Source organism: Narcine bancroftii, chromosome 2, assembly GCF_036971445.1.
Source record: "Narcine bancroftii isolate sNarBan1 chromosome 2, sNarBan1.hap1, whole genome shotgun sequence".
Lineage (NCBI taxonomy): Eukaryota > Metazoa > Chordata > Chondrichthyes > Torpediniformes > Narcinidae > Narcine > Narcine bancroftii.
Window position 1 is genome coordinate 173,386,205 of NC_091470.1, and position 20,947 is coordinate 173,407,151.

Below are 20,947 nucleotides of genomic sequence, written 5' to 3' on the forward strand. Positions count from 1 at the left end.
CACGGGTTTGTTTGGAAGCCTCTTAAATACTACTATTGTATCTGCTTCCAACACTACCCCTTAACATTAATTTTTTTTAAATTTAGACATAGAGCACGGTAACAGGCCATTTCATCCCACAAGTCCACGTTGCACGATTTACACCCAATGAACCTACACCCCTGGTATGTTTTGAACCAGTTCCAGGCACCCACCTCTCTCAGTGAAAAATATTTGCCTCGCCCATCTCCCTTAGACTTCCTCCCCTTCACCTTAAATGCATGACCTCCAGTGTGTGATTTTCTTTTACCCTGGGGAAGTGATACTGACTGTCCACCTACCAATGACTTTATACACGTCTATCAAGTCATCCCTTAGCCTCTGACACTCCAGAGAAAACAATCCCACTTTATCCAATCTCCCCCTCCAAACCAGGCATTTTCCTCTACCCCTTCCAAAGCTTTCACATCGTTTCTGCAATGGGGTGACCAGAAGCACTCACAATATTCCAAGTGAGGTTGAACCAATGTTTTCTATGGCTGCAACATGACCTCCTCCTTTACTTTTATACTCAATGCTCCCCCCCCCCATCCAATGAGGCCAAGCATAGCATAGACATTCTTTACCACCCTATATACTTGTGTGGCCACTTCAATGAGCTCTGGACCTGGACCCTAGATCCCTCTGCACATCAATACTTTCATGAGCTTTACCAATAATTGCATCCTTTACATTTGACCTCCCAAAGTACAAAGCCTCACACTTGATTAACGTACATCTGTCACTTTTCTGTCAATACCTGTACTTGACCGGTATCCTCTTCTGTGTAGATAACCCTTTACACTCATCCACAATTCCATCAATCTTTGTATCATCTGCAAATATACTGACCCAGTGGTTCTCAACCTTTTTCTTTCCACTCACATACCACTTTAAGTATGCCAAAGGTGCTCTGTGATTAGTAAGGGATTGCTTAAGGTGGTACGTGGGTTATGTGCACGATTTCATAATTCCAAATGAAATGGGCCAAAGTCAATTTTTCTCAAGCAAAATATTTCAGTCACAATTGGGTCTAGAGCAGTGATTCTCAACCTTCCCTTCCCACCCACATACCACCTTAAGTAATCCCTTACTAATCACAGAGCACCGATGGCATAGGGATTAAAGTGGTATCTGAGCAGAAAAGGTTGAGAACCTCTGGGCTAACCCTTCCACCTACTATTTCATCCAAGTACATTACAAACAACAGGGGTCCCAACACCAGTCCCTGCAGAACACTCTTAACCCAGGACCAAATTTCACATCCAAACTATAAACTCACCCTGAATCCCATGATCCACATCTTCAGAATCATCCTTCCAGGATCAAACTGAGAAAACAGATTTTAGAATAAACAAAAATGTTTTAAAAAAGCAACTGGAAGGGAAAGGGGACAGCATCTTTAGGCTTCATTCCTTTCTTGTTATCAGCTTGGGAGCGATTAAAGAAACTCCTTATTTGGTAGAGTGGTGTGAGACTAACTAATGAATCCCAAGAGAATTTTAAGGAATATGTACTTACATGCAGTAGTCTGTTCAAATGTTCAAGAAAACTAGGAGTTTAAAAACTATATACGAGATGATATTGTAAGGCATGAATTAGTTTCCTTTGTAGTAAATTTTCTGATTGTGGCAGGACTTCTTGCTGTAACACTGTCCTCACATTTTGCAAAGTGACTAAATATTTGTTTGTGCAGCTGTATTTATGTTTGATTTGGAGCAACTTTGCGTTCATTCTCATGGACCTTGGCAAATGCTTTCCTGAAGCATTGATGGTGGACAACAGCCACCATCTTTGTCACTTCCTCAAGAGTACTCAAGCAAGTGATTCAATCACCTAAAAAATACTCAAGCAAGTGATTCAATCACCTCAAAAATACTCAAGCAAGTGATTCAATCACCTCAAAAGTACTCAAGCAAGTGATTCAATCACCTCAAAAGTACTCAAGCAAAGTGATTCAATCACCTCAAAATTACTCAAGCAAGTGATTCAATCACCTCAAAAATACTCAAGCAAAGTGATTCAATCACCTCAAAAATACTCAAGCAAGTGATTCAATCACCTCAAAAATACTCAAGCAAGTGATTCAATCACCTCAAAAATACTCAAGCAAGTGATTCAATCACCTCAAAAATACTCAATCAAGTGATTCAATCACCTCAAAAATACTCAAGCAAGTGATTCAATCACCTCAAAAATACTCAATCAAGAGATTCAATCACCTCAAAAATACTCAAGCAAGAGATTCAATCACCTCAAAAGTTCTCAAGCAAGTGATTCAATCACCTCAAAAGTACTCAAGCAAAGTGATTCAATCACCTCAAAAATACTCAAGCAAGTGATTCAATCACCTCAAAAATACTCAATCAAGTGATTCAATCACCTCAAAAATACTCAAGCAAGAGATTCAATCACCTCAAAAGTTCTCAAGCAAGTGATTCAATCACCTCAAAAGTACTCAAGCAAAGTGATTCAATCACCTCAAAAATACTCAAGCAAGTGATTCAATCACCGAAAAAATACTCAAGCAAGAGATTCAATCACCTCAAAAGTTCTCAAGCAAATGATTCAATCACCTCAAAAATACTCAAGCAAGTGATTCAATCACCTCAAAAATACTCAAGCAAGTGATTCAATCACCTCAAAAATACTCAAGCAAGTGATTCAATCACCTCAAAAATACTCAAGCAAGTGATTCAATCACCTCAAAAATACTCAAGCAAAGTGATTCAATCACCTCAAAAATACTCAAGCAAGAGATTCAATCACCTCAAAAGTTCTCAAGCAAATGATTCAATCACCTCAAAAATACTCAAGCAAGTGATTCAATCACCTCAAAAATACTCAAGCAAGTGTTTCAATCACCTCAAAAGTTCTCAAGCAAGTGATTCAATCACCTCAAAAGTTCTCAAGCAAGTGATTCAATCACCTCAAAATACTCAAGCAAAGTGATTCAATCACCTCAAAAGTACTCAAGCAAGTGATTCAATCACCTCAAAAGTTCTCAAGCAAGTGATTCAATCACCTCAAAATACTCAAGCAAAGTGATTCAATCACCTCAAAAGTATTCAAGCAAAGTGATTCAATCACCTCAAAAGTACTCAAGCAAAGTGATTCAATCACCTCAAAAATACTCAAGCAAGTGATTCAATCACCTCAAAAGTACTCAAGCAAGTGATTCAATCACCTCACAAGGGCATGCCGACTGTCCTGAATCAAGCCACGGCTTCCCCATATGCATGCATTCTATCCCCAAGTAACCTTTCCAGCAGTTTCACTACCTCTGCGTGAAGGTGGCTGGCCTATAATTTTGAGATTTCCTTTTTGAACAAAGAAACATCAGCCACTCAGCTCCCTGGGTCCTCTCCAATTACCAGCGAGGATTCAAAAACCTTTGTCAAGGCCCCTACAATCTACTTCAATAACCTCAGATGCATTCCATCAGACCCAGAGGGCTTTCCCACCCGAATGCTCTTCAAAAACCCCAACACCACGTCTTCATCACAATATGGCCCCACACACGAGCATCACTGTTCACGTCGGATTGAAACCAACAAGTTCATTTTCCAACCATACCAATAGAGCAACAATGTCCTCTTCCTGGCCCCGTCTCTCAGCATAAAGCAAAGAAATGGAAGGTATCAGAATAAAGCATAACGAGGGTGGGCAGGAAAGGAGTTCAGACCCATGAAAGGTGCTAATTGGATAGGATAAGAGAGGGGGAAATTAATTTTGGCTGGGGGAGAGGGTGCTCTTTGCTTATATATTGAAGGACTCGGAGCCCAAACTTTGGTAATATATCTTGACCTCCTGCGGACACTGGGAGACTGGCTGAGTTCCTCCAGTATTTCTGTATGTTTTACTACAATCACAATGTCTGCAGACTTTAGTTCCACCATCGTTTTAACAACACAACAGATTAGAGGGCCTGAACAACCTCCTATTCCTGTAAATAACCATCCCAAGTCGTATCGAATTCAATTATAATATTCAGGCTTCCTTTGAGCACAGGCAATTACCATTTAAACCCTCCCCCCCAGCAGAGAAAGTCAGCAGTGTTCTGAATGTAGCAAAGGTGAAGATACAGAACCAACGTTTTGGCTGGAGCCCTTCACCAGGGTCTGGGGGGATTATGGGTCAATTACTTCCTTGTTCCATAATGTTGTCGCCAGCCTCTTGGCGGGAGGCAACGTTGTCACCACCTCGTCCCCTCTGCGCGGCCCAGAGTGACGCCCCAACCCGAAGAGGAGAGCGGTGGAGAGAGCCAGGCGGCCGGGCATCATCTGCGGAGGTTTCACCGCACTGGACAGCACAGCCGGTCACCGAGCGCGCATTTCATGGTACTCGTCTTCCACAAGTTGCTGCCTGACCGCCATCTCCCCAGCTCCAATTCCAGGGCCACCGGTACTCCCCAGCTCCAATTCCAGGGCCACCGGGACTCCCCAGCTCCAATTCCAGGGCCACCGGGACGCCCCAGATCCAATTCCAGGGCCACCGGGACGCCCCAGCTCCAATTCCAGGGCCACCGGGACGCCCCAGCTCCAATTCCAGGGCCACCGGGACTCCCCAGCTCCAATTCCAGGACCACCGGGACTCACCAGCTCCAATTCCAGGGCCACCGGGACTCCCCAGCTCCAATTCCAGGGCCACCGGGACTCCCCAGCTCCAATTCCTGGGCCACCGGGACACCACAGCTCCAATTCCAGAGCCACCGGGACTCCCCAGCTCCAATTCCAGGGCCACCGGGACTCCCCAGCTCCAACTCCAGGGCCACCGGGACTCCCCAGCTCCAATTCCAGGGCAACCGGGACTCTCCAGCTCCAATTCCAGGGCCACCGGGACTCCCCAGCTCCAATTCCAGGGCCACCGGGACTCCCCAGCTCCAATTCCAGGGCCACCGGGACTCCCCAGCTCCAATTCCAGGGCCACCGGGACTGCCCAGCTCCAATTCCAGGGCCACCGGGACCCCCCAGCTCCAATTCCAGGGCCACCGGGACTCCCCAGCTCCAATTCCAGGGCCACCGGGACTCCCCAGCTCCAATTCCAGGGCCACCGGGACTCCCCAGCTCCAATTTCAGGGCCACCGGGACTCCCCAGCTCCAATTCCAGGGCCACCGGGACTCCCCAGCTCCAATTCCAGGGCCACCGGGATACCCCCCCTTTCCCCCTTCTCCTCCACTCCCCTTCCCCCTTCTCTTTTCCCCTTCCCCCTTCTCTTTTCCCCTTCCCTTTTCCCCTTCCCCCTTCTCTTCTCCCCTTCCCCCTTCTCTTCTCCCCTTCCCCCTTCTCTTCTCCCCTTCCCCCTTCTCTTCTCCCCTTCCCCCTTCTCTTCTCCCCTTCCCCCTTCTCTTCTCCCCTTCCCCCTTCTCTTCTCCCCTTTCCCCTTCTCTTCTCCCCTTCCCCCTTCTCTTCTCCCCTTCCCCCTTCTCTTCTCCCCTTCCCCCTTCTCTTCTCCCCTTCCCCCTTCTCTTCTCCCCTTCCCCTTCTCTTCTCCCCTTCCCCCTTCTCTTCTCCCCTTCCCCCTTCTCTTCTGCCCTTCCCCCTTCTCTTCTCCCCTTCCCCCTTCTCTTCTCCCCTTCCCCTTCCCCTTCTCCCCTTCCCCTTCTCTTCTCCCCTTCCCCCTTCTCTTCTCCCCTTCCCCCTCCTCTTCTCCCCTTCCCCCTCCTCTTCTCCCCTTCCCCCTTCCCCCTTTTCTTCTGCCCTTCCCCCTTTTCTTCTGCCCTTCCCCCTTTTCTTCTGCCCTTCCCCCTTTTCTTCTCCCCTTCCCCCTTCTCTTCTCCCCTTCCCCCTTCTCTTCTCCCCTTCCCCCTTCTCTTCTCCCCTTCCCCTTCTCTTCTCCCCTTCCCCTTCTCTTCTCCCCTTCCCCTTCTCTTCTCCCCTTCCCCCTTCTCTTCTCCCCTTCCCCCTCCTCTTCTCCCCTTCCCCCTCCTCTTCTCCCCTTCCCCCTCCTCTTCTCCCCTTCCCCTTCTCTCCTTCCTCTTCTCTTCTCCCCTTCCCCCTTCTCTTCTCCCCATCCCCCTTCTCTTCTCCACTTCCCCTTCTCTTCTCCACTTCCCCTTCTCTTCTCCACTTCCCCTTCTCTTCTCCTCTCCATCCTTCCCTTCTCCCCTTCCCCGTCCCCCTTCTCTTCTCCCCTTCCCTCCCCCCCCCCCCCCCCCACCCTTCTCTCTATTCACAAGGACACGTCTGCGGTCCCAGCCCGAGCCCAGAGCTTCGTCCCCGGGGCCGGCCTCTCTCCTCACCATTTACCTGTTCGCAAGTTTGGGTACCGAGGGAGAACGGGGTCGTCTCGTTCGCCATCCAAGACCTGGGCGCCGCTACTCGCTCTCCATCGAGACACCAGACGCTCCCCGAACCCTTGGCGCTGCCTGCGGCTGCGACTCCTCCTTCTCCTCTTCCCGCTGCGAGGCGAAGGACCCGAGGCGACGGAGCTCCCACAGCCGCAGCTCTGTGGGACGTGACGCGAGGAGCAGCCAGGGTGTGGTTGGGGCGGGGCGGGGCGGGGCCGGCATCACAGCCACACTTTGACCGTTCAACACGCTCTGGGGTATTCAGGCAAAACTCTCCTCCACCCCCTTCCACCCCTCCCCCTTTCCACCCCACGCCCGCTTCCTCCTCATCCCCCTTCCTCCCCCACCCCCTTCCAGCCCACTCCCCTTCCACCCCTCCCCCTTTCCACCCCACACCCACTTCCCCCTCACCCCCACCCCGCTTCCTCCCCACCCCCGCTTCCACCCCACCCCCTCACCCCCGCTTCCACCCTACCCCTCACCCCCGCTTCCTCCCCACCCCCTCACCCCTGCTTCCACCCCACCCCCTCACCCCCGCTTCCACCCTACCCCCGTTTCCTCCCCCTTCCACCCCACCCCGCTTCCTCCCCCACCCCTTCCCCTTCCACCCCCGCTTCCTCCCCCACCCCCTCCCCCTCCCCCCTTTCACCCCCATCCCTCCCTTTACCTGTCTCAGTGGGACAACCAATCCTGAATCTCATGCAGATAGTCTCTAACATTTCTGCTATGAATTTCCCAGAGAACATGTATTCCACATAAATGCTCCCAAATTCCTGACTTATCCCATGGTAATTAGTCCTCCCCAATTAAATACTTTCCCATATTTTCTGCTTCAATCCTTGTGCATAGCTCTGGTCACTGTCTCTAAAATACTTGCCCTCACTAAACTGGACATTTCTGATAGAGTCTGAACATTATACCGTGAACGGTTTCCAAATCTAGAGTGAAACCATGGCATACTGTCATCAGGAGTGCAATCTTGTTCTGATTGTATAGAGCCCTTGCTTTGGAGAGAGGTCTGAACAAAACAGGGACACATCTTGAATCAGGGACTGTCATTTACCTACGCCTCAGTCAGGAGGATATAACGATGGGTCTTGATTCCAGAAAATTCAGGCACCATTGTCTGCTTTGAGACCGCTTGGAGTATGGAGCAGAAGATTAGTATCCTCCTCAACATCTCCCACTTCTAGGCAACATCCACAGTTCAGCATCCCAAATGGCTCCTTTGACAGAGTGGGTCTGAAGCCAGCCCATGCATGGCAAGAGCTTCTTGCAATTAAAATCTGGACAAGCACTTAAATCGCCAAAGAGCTGAGAAATGGGTATCATGGGTGCTTGATGGTTGCCACAGACATGGCAGGGCAACAATGACTCAAAGAACATCTGAGTGAACTCCAAAGAAAAGTGAAAGCCCTTCCAACAGCCATGCAGGGTGCACAGTATTAGAGCATTGGGCCCTCAAATCTATCCACACGACCACACTGTCTTTAGATTCATTCAGTTTACCAGGATAGGTCAGTGTGGACTTATCACTGCTGCATTCCCAGCAATCCCTCACAATGTGGGGATGTATTGGCAAATATTTTGGTCATGGTGCAAAATCGGCTGCGGTGAAAGATACTTTTCAAAAATCAGTGCCTCAAAGTTCTGCAGCAGGTTTGAAACAAGCAAGAGTCTTGTTCAGCACTGCAATTCAGCTGCTGAATGAGTTTGGCCTTTGATTTCAAGTCAATCCTTCTCTGAATTATTCTCCCTTGCTTGCTATGCTCTTCAATCTCTGAAGGAGGGGCAGTGACCAACGTAGCCTCTAATCAAGGGAGTTTGTTTTCTAGGTTTCAGATCTGTACCAGCTTAACCATGGCATAAGTAACGTCACGGGATTATTCAGAAGTAATTCTATACCAAGACGGTGGAAATGTTTAATTACATTTCATTGGTGAAACACAATCATTCTTTCATGGAGACCTCATTACTGCTCACCCATTTTGCATCTTGGCAATGCTTCAACAGAAATCTATGACTTCAAATGAATTATATAAGGTTTTGGAAGTTGCTAATTGAGCGCAAACTTAATTCCATTGTCTACATCAGTGTGTGGGCACATTACTGCATCTCCCACACAGTCTGGTACGGGGACACCAATATCCCCTAGCAAAAGGTAGTAGACACAGCCCAGGACATCATAGGCAAAAACCTCCCCACTATCGAGTACATCTACATCATAGATGGGTCAAGGTGGATGTGGGAATATTTTGGTGGGGCGCAGGTCTTAAGAATATTTTAACGGGGCATAGGAATATTTTGGGAAATAATTAAAAAGTTGGCTTGAAAAAATAAACTCATCACGTTGGTGTGTATTGTGCATTGATGGGCGGGGTGTCCGCCACAGGTGCCAGCCTGACGGCAGTGCCAAAATTGGCAAAAAAAAACATGGACCTCAAAAAAATAAAGCATGAGGCCTAGTGCAGTTTTGATGCACTCTCTGTGAGAAAAAAATGTCAGAAGCTGCGCTAGTGATTTTTACACTTTTTTTAGGGTCAGTTTTCTTCCTTTGATTCGATCATTATTGTTATTTGATTTTTCAATTCTAAGACATAATAAAATATTGATTAATAGATGTGGCTTCAGTGCTGTATGAGTTTTTTTGCTACAAACTAAGAGAAACTGACTGGAATTACAAACGATAAGGTTGAAACGAACAAAATTAGTCCCTTGAATCAAAAAGAAATCTGCAGCCAGAATCAGGGGCGAGGTTCCCACTTGTGACAACTGTAGAATGCGTGTTTGAGATGGTTGACATATTGAAGTAGTTCAATATGAAATATGTGTTCCAGTGTATTCCCAACCTTAATTGCATTGAAATGCACTTGCAGTAACTTATTTTGAATATATAACTTTTTTCTGCTAATGGTGGGGTGTACATTTAAAAAAAAATTAAAGTGGGGCCTAGGGCATAAAAAGGTCGAGATCCACTGGTCCACAGGGAATGCAGTGATCATCAAGGACCCACACCACCCAGCACACATTCTGTTCTCACTGCTGCCATCAGGAAGGAGGTATTGGTGATTTTTTTAGCGCATTAATGGCCACACAAGATACGCCTAGTTGGGCACAGATAGAATTACCAGTTATTTCTGAAAAATTTTTGAATGAATTTTTATTTTGATGGAATAAAAATTTGTTACGAACTTATGATGTACCAATATTGAAACATTTAATGAATTTATGGACAAATAAATTACATAAAATGGGATTGAAAAATAAGTGGTCGGGAAGATTACCATTATATAATAATCAACTTGTTCCTTTCACGGTATCTAATACTATTTTGAAACAATGGGAGGAGAAAGGAATACATAATTGATCTGACTGTTTTTTAGAAGGTAATTTTTGTTCTTTTGTAGAATTGCAAAAGAGATTTGATATAAGTGGTTATTCTATATTTGTGTATTATCAGTTAAGATCTTTTGTAAAACAGGTATGCGGTCGTCAAATGAATTTACTGTCTGAAACTGATTTTGAGAAATATGTGCTCTCATTTCCAAAAAAGGGTTATATATCAGGTTTGTATCGTATTTTGTTGGAAAGTGAAAGTAAAATAGATTGGGATAAAGATAAAATGAAATGGGAAAAAGATTTAAGTTTAACAATAACTGAAGAAGATTGGTCTGAAATCTGCCGTAATAGTGTTTGAAAATTGATTAATGCTAGATTGGCAATGATTAATTATAGTTTTATACATCAATTATATTTAACACCCGAAAAATTAAAAAAAATTGGTTTTCGTAAGTCAGATCTTTGTTTTCGTTGTGATCAGGTTTCTGGTACTTTTTTACATGCTGTTTGGTTGTGTGATCGGTTACAATTTTGGAAAGGTATTCAATCTGTATTTAATAATCTATATAATCTTCATATTGTATTAGACCCTGATATATTTTTATTAGGGAATATGCAACCGTTGATTGATATAGAATTAGATAATTACCAGATTTCTTTTATTTACTTAGCGCTGGCAGTGGCCAAGAAATGTATAGCGATTACTTGGAAGAATAGAAATGTATTATCTTTAGATAGGTGGTATTCAGAGATGAAGTTTTGTTTGGTTATGGAAAGAATATCTTTTTCTATACAAGATAAGATGTCTTTTTATGAGTTAAAGTCGACCCCATTTATTGATTATATACAATTTAAATAAGTTTGAATTAATCATTTTTTCTTAAAAAAAAATTTTATTATATATTTTTTCTATATATGTTTTCTTTTTTCTTTCTTTTTTATTATTAGTTTTTTTTCGTTTAAGTTCTTTTTGTTTTTTTCATATATATTCTTATATAATAAAAAAATTTTGATTAATAATTAATATTTAATTATTTTTTTTTAAATTTTTTATATATATCAATTTTTTTAAAGATATATATATATATTTTTATTATACTAATAGTATTAATTCTTCACTCTTTATCGTGGGGGTGGGGAGGGGGGGTTTAGGGGTTAAAAATAGTTTTTTTTAGTCTTAGTTTTTAGTTGTTAGGGGGAGATGTCAAGATTGGTATTGTATTAACTATGTTACTTTGTACTTGTATTACTTTATTTTGTATTTTTTCTGTACGTGAATTACTTACTTTCTTGATATGTTAAAATTAATAAAGTTTTGAAAAAAGGAAAGAGGTATTGGTGCCACACAAGACTCGCACCACCAGGTTCAGGAACAGCGCCTCCCCTCCACCATCAGACTCCTCAACGACAAACTCAATCAGGGACTCATTTAAGGACTCTGACTTGTGCACTTCATTGATTTTCTTTTTGTTCTCTCTGAATTGGAGTTTGTTTACATTCATTATCTGTTTACAGTTCTTTGTTTACATGTTTACACTGTGTACAGCTTATTTTATTCACTACCAATTAGTAGTAATTCTGCCACACCGCAGGATGTATGTGAAGTCATGTATGCACTCGGACAATAAATCCGATAACCTGGCCAATAAAAATAACATAACCTCTCCCTGAAAATGATTAGCAGAGTCCAGGTCCTCGATTATCACAATTCACAGAGAGGATGTGTGAAAGTTGGGAGGCATCATCTAACAACATGATTCTTTACTGCATTCAACACAGCTCGTTAAACTTGAAAAGCCATTGTGCAGAATGCAGGAAGATGTCCATTACTCAGCTCCAATGGTTATAAATGGCGAGAATAGACATTCAATGAAGGTCTAAGCATTAAATCTTTCAACTAGTTGCAAAAGCAGAGTTTTTTTTTAAACTTTATTTATTTGTTCAAAAAACAAATAATATATGACATATCCAGCAATTAAACATGAACATGAACGTTTATATATATAGATAGAAAAAAAGAGAAAAAAAAGAACCCCCCCCCTTCAGCCACCTCTCCTAAGGAGAGCCATAAAAAAAGAAAAAAGAATATTAAAAAAAGTTAAATATACATATTAAAATCTAATCAATATAAATTGAAATGTAAATATTCTGAGTATAACAGCCACTTATTAATAAAAAAATTATAATTATCATGCAAAACATACATAATTTTTTCCATTATTAAACAATATTTCATCTCATTATGCCATCTATTAATATATTTGTATCTTTCCAAGTATAAGCAATACATTTTTTCGCTAAGGATAAAGCTAAATATACAAAAGCAAGCTGGAATTTATCTAATCCCAAATCTTTCAGAGGTTGCAGACTACCCAATAAAAATACTGTTGGATCAAAAAGTACTTTAATCTTATACAGATATTCTAAAAACAATTGAATTTTCTTCCAAAAAAGATTGCATATGTATACATAACCAAACAGCATGAAGAAAAGTTCCAACCATATCATCACATCTAAAACACAAATCTGATTCATTAAAACCATATTTTTTTAATTTTTCAGGTGTCAAATATAATTGATGTAAAAAAATTGTAATCAATCATTGCATAACATGCATTTATCAATCTAGTTACACTATCATAACAGATATCTAACCAATCCTCTTCAAAGAAAAAATAAAACCAATGTCCGCTTCCCATTTAATTTTAGACCTATCCCAAACCTTTTTATCCATACCATCCTGTAATATTTGATACATAAAATATACCCCTTCTCTGGTACCTTCATAAGAAAAGTCTCAAATTTAGTCATTTTAGGTAAAATCATATCTCTATCAAATATACAATTTTCCAAAGATCGAATATGATAATAAAGAAATAAAGAATTCTTATCAATACCAAACTCTTCCCTCATCTGATTAAAAGATAAAAACATCCTCTTTAAAATAATCTCCCAAATTTTTCACACCTTTAAATCTCCAATGCAATAAACTTTGATTATGTATTGAAAAAGAAATAAGTTGATTATTATACAACGGAGTCAAAGCCAACAATTTACCCCTAGAGCCTATCATTTTATTTTTCTTATTCATAACTTCATTAAATGTTTTAGTATAGGCACATTGTATTGTTGTAACAAATTTATATTCCACCTAAACAAAAATTGATATATTTCAAATTCAGAAATATTTGCCATCTCAATTTTAGCCCAACTAGGAGGCTGCACCAAATCCATCAATGAACTAATAAATTTAAATAGGGTTGCCTCATAATAATTTTGAAAATGTGGTAAACGTAGTTCCCCAATCTCATACTTCCAAGTTAATTTATTGAAAGCTACTTTCAAAAATTTACCCCTCCATAAAAACTCCCTAACCACTTTATTCAAATCTCGAAAAAAAAATTTTATCAAGTAAATACGGAATAGATTGAAACAAATATTGTATATGCGGATATTCATCTTAATTGTATTTATCCTTCTCATTAAATTAATAGGTAAATATTTCCATTTAATCAAATCAATTTTAATTTTTTTCATTAATGGAGCATAATTTAATTTATATAAAGATTGATAATTAACATTCAAAATTATACCCAGATATTTAATTCGGTCAGTTAACTTCAATTTAATAATATTCTTATAAACTGAACAAACTCCTTCACTTACCGATAATATTTCACTTTTTTCCCCAATTAACTTTATATCCAGAAAGACATCCATATTGTATTAAACATTCCTTCAAATGGAAAAGTGACTGAGCTGGGTTTATTAAATACACCAATACATCATCAGCCAATAAATTAATTTTATACTCCTCGTCTAAAACTTTCATATCTTGTATCTGTGTATTTTGTCTTATCAACTATGCTAAAGGTTCAATCACTAACGCAAACAAAGCTGGTGATAAAGGACAACCTTGACGAGCTGATCGAGTTAACTTAAAAGATTCCGAAATCAAACCATTCGTCAATACTCTAGCTACTGGTTTACTATAATAGACCCCAAATCCAACCAATAAAAGGACCAAACTTAAATTTTTCCAAAACTTTAAACAAAAATTCCATTCAACTCTATCAAATGCTTTTTCTGCATCCAAGGATATCACCATCGGATGATCTAAAGATTGTCAAAATCTATTAATCAAACTATCACGTCCAAAATGTTATCTGAAGCATATGTATTCTTTATAAAACCTGTTTGATCAATATGAATCAACTTTGGTAAAAATTTAGCTAATCTATTCACTAATATTTTAGCTATTATTTGATAATCTACATTTAACAACGAAATGGTCTATATGAAGATACTTTCAAAGGATCTCTATCTTTTTTAGGAATTACTGTAATTAAAGCACGAGAACAAGATTCAGGTAATTCATAATGTTCTCCAACTTGACGTAATACATCCCCAAACACTGTAGATAAATCATCATTAAAAAATTTATAAAATTCAACCGAAAATCCATCATCACCAGGCGATTTACCGTTCGGCATTTCCAGCATAGCCATTTTAATTTCAGATTCAGTAAATGGTTCTTCTAACTCCTGTATACATCCATCCTCTAATATCGGTAAATTCAACTGTGATTAAAAAAGATCAATCGACCCAGTTTCCTGTTTTCCTTCAAATGCATATAACTTTTTAATAAAATGAATAAAATTCATCATTAATCTCACGAGGTTTATAAGTAATAAGAGAATTCCGTCTAACACCATTAATAATCCTTGATAATTTTTCTTTAATTGCCATGCCAATACCTTATGTGCTTTCTCTCCCCATTCATAATACTGTTGTTTAGTCCTATTAATCATACATTCATATTGATAAGATTGCAAAGTATTATATTTCAATTTCAGCCTAGATAATTCTATTTTCTGATCTTCTGTAGCATCTTTCTGAAATTCCTTTTCTAACTCATCGATCTGTTTCTCTAATTCAAGACTCTGATTTAATCAATTTTTTTAATTTTAGAAGTATAACTAATTATTTGTCCTCTCAAATAGGCTTTCATAGCATCCCATAATACAAACTTACTTTGAACAAAAAAATTTTATTTGTTTTTTTCAAAAAATCAATAAATCCCATATTTTTTAACAACATTGTATCTCCAACGATAAGCAATTTGAATTTTCTCAGAAGTTTCTTATGTAAAATATAACAGATCTGAAATCACCCTACTTTTATATTACGCTTATTGTATTTTCTCTTGTAAATGTGCCGATACTAAAAAGTCAATCCTTGAAAATGATTCATGTCTAGATGAATAAAAGGAAAAATCTTTCTCTGTCGGATTAAGACGTCTCCAAATATCTATTAAATTAAGATCTTTCATCAACGCTTGGACCTGTTTTGCCATCTTGGATTTTTTAACTTTCTTTAGAGATTTATCTAATAAAGATTCCAAAACACAATTAAAATCACCACCAACTAAAATATTATCATTTGCCTGATCCAAACAAAAATGCAACCAAAATAAATTCTTCATCACCTGCATTTGGAGCATAAATATTAAGTAAAGTCCAAAATTCACTAAAAATCTTACAATTCAATTTAAGAATACATCCTGCCTTTTCCTTCATTGATTGTAATTCAAAAGATGAATTTTTATGTATCAAAATTGCTACACCTTTAGCTCTAGAATTAAATGAAGAATATACATGCCCAACCCAGACCCTTTTTAAAAAACGAAGAGGATCTTGTCCTTCTATACCTTCTGGCAAACTAACAATTTTCCAATTATTCCTTCTGCTTTGATTCTCCAAGTAATCCATTTTTCTTTCTAGTTCTTTCTCACGTTCTCCTAATTCTATGATTGATTTTTCCACCTTCAACACTTTTTCTGTGTTAGAAGTTACTTGTTTACAGTCCAAAAAAGCAGTCTGAAATTTTAAAAAATTCTTCATAAGATGCATCCACATGTGTCTTAACCATATTTAATTCTGAACTTATACCAGCATTCATTTGAGCCATTTCATTCATTTGAGCCATTTCATTCATTTGAGCCATTTCATTCATTTGAGATGTCAACAAAGGTTTTATAACAGCTTGAATAACTTCATTTAATTGCATACACTGTGATTCAGTAAAGCTCAGCTCTGCTCTCTCTGACATGGTGGCAGAACAAGATAACTGCAGCTCCTGCTGCAACTCAACAGAAGGCATTTTAAGTTTTACTGCAGGTCTGGACTCCCAGTGACGGCACTCCGACTTCCTCAGGGAGTCGCCGCTGGTCTCCCCCCATATCCAGTTGTTTTTTCATCAATTCACGAAGAAAAACAATTTCTTCAGATTGAAATGCTTCCTGATGCATTTCCAACAATGGAGTCGTTTTCCTGTGTGCTTTCTCCATTGAAATTGAAAGGCTTTCCAAATCGGGGTCCACTTCTTGGGAACACGCACCTTCTTCCAGAGAACGAGTAATTCCAGCACCATCCTTCATTTGGTGAGTAATAGGTTTTTTTTCAGCCCCCACAGGCGATCTTTGGGGTTTAGACAATGAAGAGATTGAGCCTGGGGCTGTGTCAAGTTGTCTAGGCCCCAAATCTTCAGCACTTCGAAAATTTAACTTATGAACTTGAGGTTTAGTCTTTTTACCATTAGTGGCCATAATGATTCCTTAATACTTTAAACTAAAATTTATAAAGTTTAAACTTGAAAACAAAGGGTTAAAAAACAGGTATTTAAAAGTCTGGCCAGAGGTCGAGATTGCACGTCTAGACTCTACGCCATCTTGCCACGTCCCCCCAAAAGGAGAGTTGATCTCTTTTTTAGACCGTGTGCCTTAAGTCACAGGAAATGATGTGGCAAGACATTTGACCAATTGATGCAGGGATTCATTCCCTGAGGTGATTTATGTCGTGCAGATTAACGTGCACATCAGTTTGCCGGAAACACTCAGCTGGTCAGACAGCAGGCGTAGAAAGAGAAATTGTTAATGTTTCAGGTCCAAACCCTCTATTGGAACCAGTATTTTCTGCCTTTATTTCAGATTTTTAGTGGCCGCAGTTTTAAAAAGTTATTGCGAGGGAAAATGACGTTTGTTCCAAGATCACTTAGCTGTTTATAAGTGCATGAAAGTGGTGAACGGAGTCACCATGGAAACAGCCCTTCAGCCCATCACGCCAACCTTATTGCCCACCTACATGAATCCCATTTGCCTGCATTCAGACATTGTCCCTTGCTGCTAATGCCTAGTTAAGGGTCTGAATGCTCCAAGTATTGGAAAGAGTAAACAATGCAAGGGAAGATAGCAAGCTTTACTGCAAATATGAGCCAGTGTTTTTTTTCCAGCATATCGTGGATTTGTGAAAAAAAGACAGGATTCAGTGAGCATAGCAAACAAATGCAGCTCAATCTACTGTGTGATAAAACAAGTCTGAGTTTCCATAGCACTGATGAGATGTCCCCAGAGATGCAGTGTTTGTGATATTGTACCCAGATGGCTAAAATAATAAAAAGACAATTCTGAGGGCAGCACGGTGGGTGTAGTGCAACACCTTTACAGTGCTAGCGATTTGGACAAGGGTTCAAATCTCATATTGTCTGTAAGGAGTTTGTACGTTCCCCTCATGACTACATGCATTTTTCCCCCCAAGGGCATCAGTTTCCTCCCACTGTTCAAAACGTGGGTTGATTGGGTGTAAATTCAGCAGCATGGACCCGTGGGCCAAAATGGCCCGTTACCGTGCTGTATGTCTACATTTAAATTTACAATGTTATTTTCTGCAGTATTATTTACACAATCTGCATTATTAAACTATTATCACTTCATCCTCAAAGGGAAAGCAATCATCAAGGTACTTCAGAGATGTAATGAATAAATTAAAAATAGTATACACCTTAACCCAGCACACAGATGTTGGAAATTTGGGGGAAAAAATGAAGGAAACTTTAAAAAAAATTTCAAAGTTAATATTCTGTGAAGTTGGAGATTTAAATTTTTTTTTTTAATTTTAGACATATAGCACAGTTACAGACCAATTACACCCAACTGACCTACAAACACCCAGTACATTTCTAACGGTGGAGGACAAGAGCCCCTGAGGAAAACCCATGCAGATATGGGGAGAACATACCAACCCCTTACATACAACGTGGGATTCGAACCCTGGTCCTGATCGCTGGCGCTCCAAAGGTGTTGCACTAACTGTGCCACCCTGTAAAAGTATAGAGGGAAGGTCAGTGACAGAATGGAAGGAAGGCAGCATCAAAAGGGTTTGGTGTTGGGATAATCAATAGAATGAGTTTACAGTGACCACCAATTCGGAAATACTGCCTAACCAGCAGAAAAGAATCTCACGGTTGTGTGTGATGTCGATAAATTTGAACTTTGAACAATGTGGGTCGAGAGTGATTGCAAATGGCAATAGCTGAATTCACTCATAACAAAATGAGAGAAGCCATTATGATCGGAGGTTGTGGAAATCAATACGTCTCCACAACAGGGGCCACACTGAAACACGAAGTGCTGTTTTTAAGCTTCTGTTAAGCTTCTTTGAACTTGATGGATGCAAAATTTAAAAGAAAGTGCCAGGGGAGATCATTAAAATCAGTAAACAATTGGATGCTCAGTGTTATCCATGCAGAAGTGTTTAGTGGAACAATCATTCAGTCTCCTCTTTATATCCTCAGTTTAGGCGATGCCATAAACGGAGAAAGCAATGGTATAAATTGTTGACCTCCTGGAGGATTTCACTGGGATTAAACTGGTGAAAGGCCAAGTTCTTCCATCTCCTGCAAAGTGGGAGAGAGACTGTCAGGGTGTGGTGGAGAGTGGATCACGGTGTAATGGAGGAATTCTCTCTTCAGAACCACTTCAGTGATTCCGATGGAACATTTTCAGCTGGAAACATCCGGTGTTACTCTCAGCACAGCTACTGCTCAATCTGCTCAGCATTTTGTGTTTATTTCCTATTACTGAGATTTACAAAAAATCAAACTGTAATCTTCTCTGATCAAGTGCTCTCATCTGAACTGGAAATTCCTGACTCTATAGCAAATGACAAATAGAGTTCTTTGACAACTGTCATTGATAATTTAGCTCATCATGCTGTGGTACAGTTGCAGTAGAGTACTAGATCGGTGGTCAATCCATAGGTCCAAGAGAGCGGCAGAGGGGATACTGGGGTCTCTCCCACTCCGATGGGATTTTTCGGGTTCATTGTCTAAAGAGGGCTTGCAAAATTATTGATGACCCCGCATACATAATCTTCCAGAGCCTGAACCACCAGGGTGAGAAATAGTTTCTTCCCACTCGTAAAAACCCTCCACAACTCAACTATTACAAAATGATGTTTATTGATTTTCATATCTGTGCTGCTCCGAGGAGCAGAGAACAGTTTCGTCAGGTTGTACTTGTACAATCCGATGACAATAAACTTGCATTTGAACAGTGTTTACAGCAAGGTCTGCCAAAGAGACCATGGCAAAGGTACTGAATTCTGAAGGGAATACAGTTCTGAGAATAACACAAGGTCAGGAAGTCATAAGAAACTTCCGAGCAAAAGACTTTGCACAAGGAGTTGAAATCAAAGATGGCCTGAACACAGCCCTCTGACTGTGGCTTTGATGAATGTTGACAAAGGGTCAGAGATGCATCACATGAAGGTGGCAGAGGTATGGAAACTAGAAGCTTCTAATTTAGAGAGAACAACCGGATAGAATTTAGACCACACTCAGACCTGGCAATGATAAACGTAAGGGGGGCTCCATTCAATACTTCATCTTACACCAGCAATTAGTTTTGTGCCAGAACTCTTCCTGCCAAATGTTCTGTAAACTCAATGGATCGATCAACATTAGTGGGGGGGACAAAGGAATGGCCCCGGCAATTTGAATGTCCTGCAAAACCTTGAACCGGATGATAAATATGCTGCTTCTGATCAGAACTAGGAAACAAGGGTAAGTTATTTACAGGATTGCAGTAGAATAAAAGGGCCAATTGTCAATGTGCACATAACAACTGGAGGGGAAACAAAGCGAATGGAATGCTAGGAGAATGAAATAAATAGGTCAGAGATTTCTTCCTGACGTTGACTTGTTTATTTCAAACTCCAGCATTCCTCCTGTAAATATCAAACCAATCCATCAAACACCAAGACATTATTGAATGTTGCACAATTTTCTGCCTCCCCCCCCACCCCCACCCCACTTACTGACAACACTTCATCCAAACAAGCTCCGCCACACCTTTCCTATTTGGCGGTTTCTGAAAAATATTTGGCTATTACTTGGAAATCAGATTTAGTTTTAGGAATGCAAAGATGGCATGCTGGAATAAATCCTGTACTCTTTTAGAAAAGATAACATATAATTTGAGGGATAAATATCATTTTTTGTAAAAGTATGGAGCCCATACTTGGTATTAAAATTTGATCTCCCAATCTGCTCTGGTGGATGTCTCCGTTTCCACAGCTAAAAAGTTGATTATTGTTGTTTTGAGTGATGATCTTCTTCTTTCTTTCTTCGTAGGTGGGTAGGGGAGGAGGGAGGGTGTTAGTGGGGTGGACGAAGCAGGTTGGGGGGGGGGGGGGTTCATTTAATTATATAATTTTTCTATCGATATAACGAATGTCATATGATTTAAAATTGCAAATAAAATATTTTTAAAAATGAGAGAGAACAGTAAGAAAACAAAAATTGTTAACAGTAATTTTAAGTAGTATTGAATCAAAACTTATTTTAAACATTCTGTGCTCCCCTGATGGATTTTTCATTTTATCCAGAGCTGCCAACTACAAATAGATAGATACCCAGCAAAAGCATGGATGATACACCTCATGAAAGCAAAATAAAGTCATTTGCTATAAATTATGTGATACTGATTTCAACTAAGGATTGACAAACACTCAGCAGGCAAATCATCCCTGAGGTTAATCTGGATTATATAATTTAGATCAGTGGTTCTCAACCTTTTTCTTTCCACTCATATACCACTTTAAGTAATCTCTATGCCATCGGTGTTCTGTGACTAGTAAGGGATTGCTTAAGGTGGGATGTGAGTGGGAAGGGAAGGTTGAGAACCACTGCTCTAGACCCAATTATTACTGAAATAATTTGCTTGAGAAAAATTGTAATTGGCCCATTTGCTTGCACATAACGAGTCAATTAAGAACGATTAAAACAATGGTTTTCAACTTTATCTTTCCACCCACACACCACCTTAAGCAATCCCTTACTAATCACAGAGTACCTATAGCATAGGGATTACTTAAAGGGGTATGTAAGTGTAAAGAAAAAGGTTGAGAACCACCGACTTAGAGACAGACTATAGTTCATATTTGTGATTTAAGATGATAATG

General features: G+C 40.3%; 1 protein-coding gene across 1 annotated transcript in view; it reads right to left on the reverse strand.

The window, feature by feature from the left end:
* LOC138752521 (tyrosine-protein kinase STYK1) overlaps window positions 1–6,452 on the reverse strand; it is a 207,328-nt gene extending 200,876 nt beyond the window's left edge. Inside the window, exon 1 of the mRNA XM_069915324.1 lies at window positions 6,268–6,452. The gene's annotated coding sequence lies outside the window, so the exon portion shown is untranslated. The remainder of the gene's footprint in view (window positions 1–6,267) is intronic.
* Between the last annotated feature and the right edge of the window lie 14,495 nt (window positions 6,453–20,947).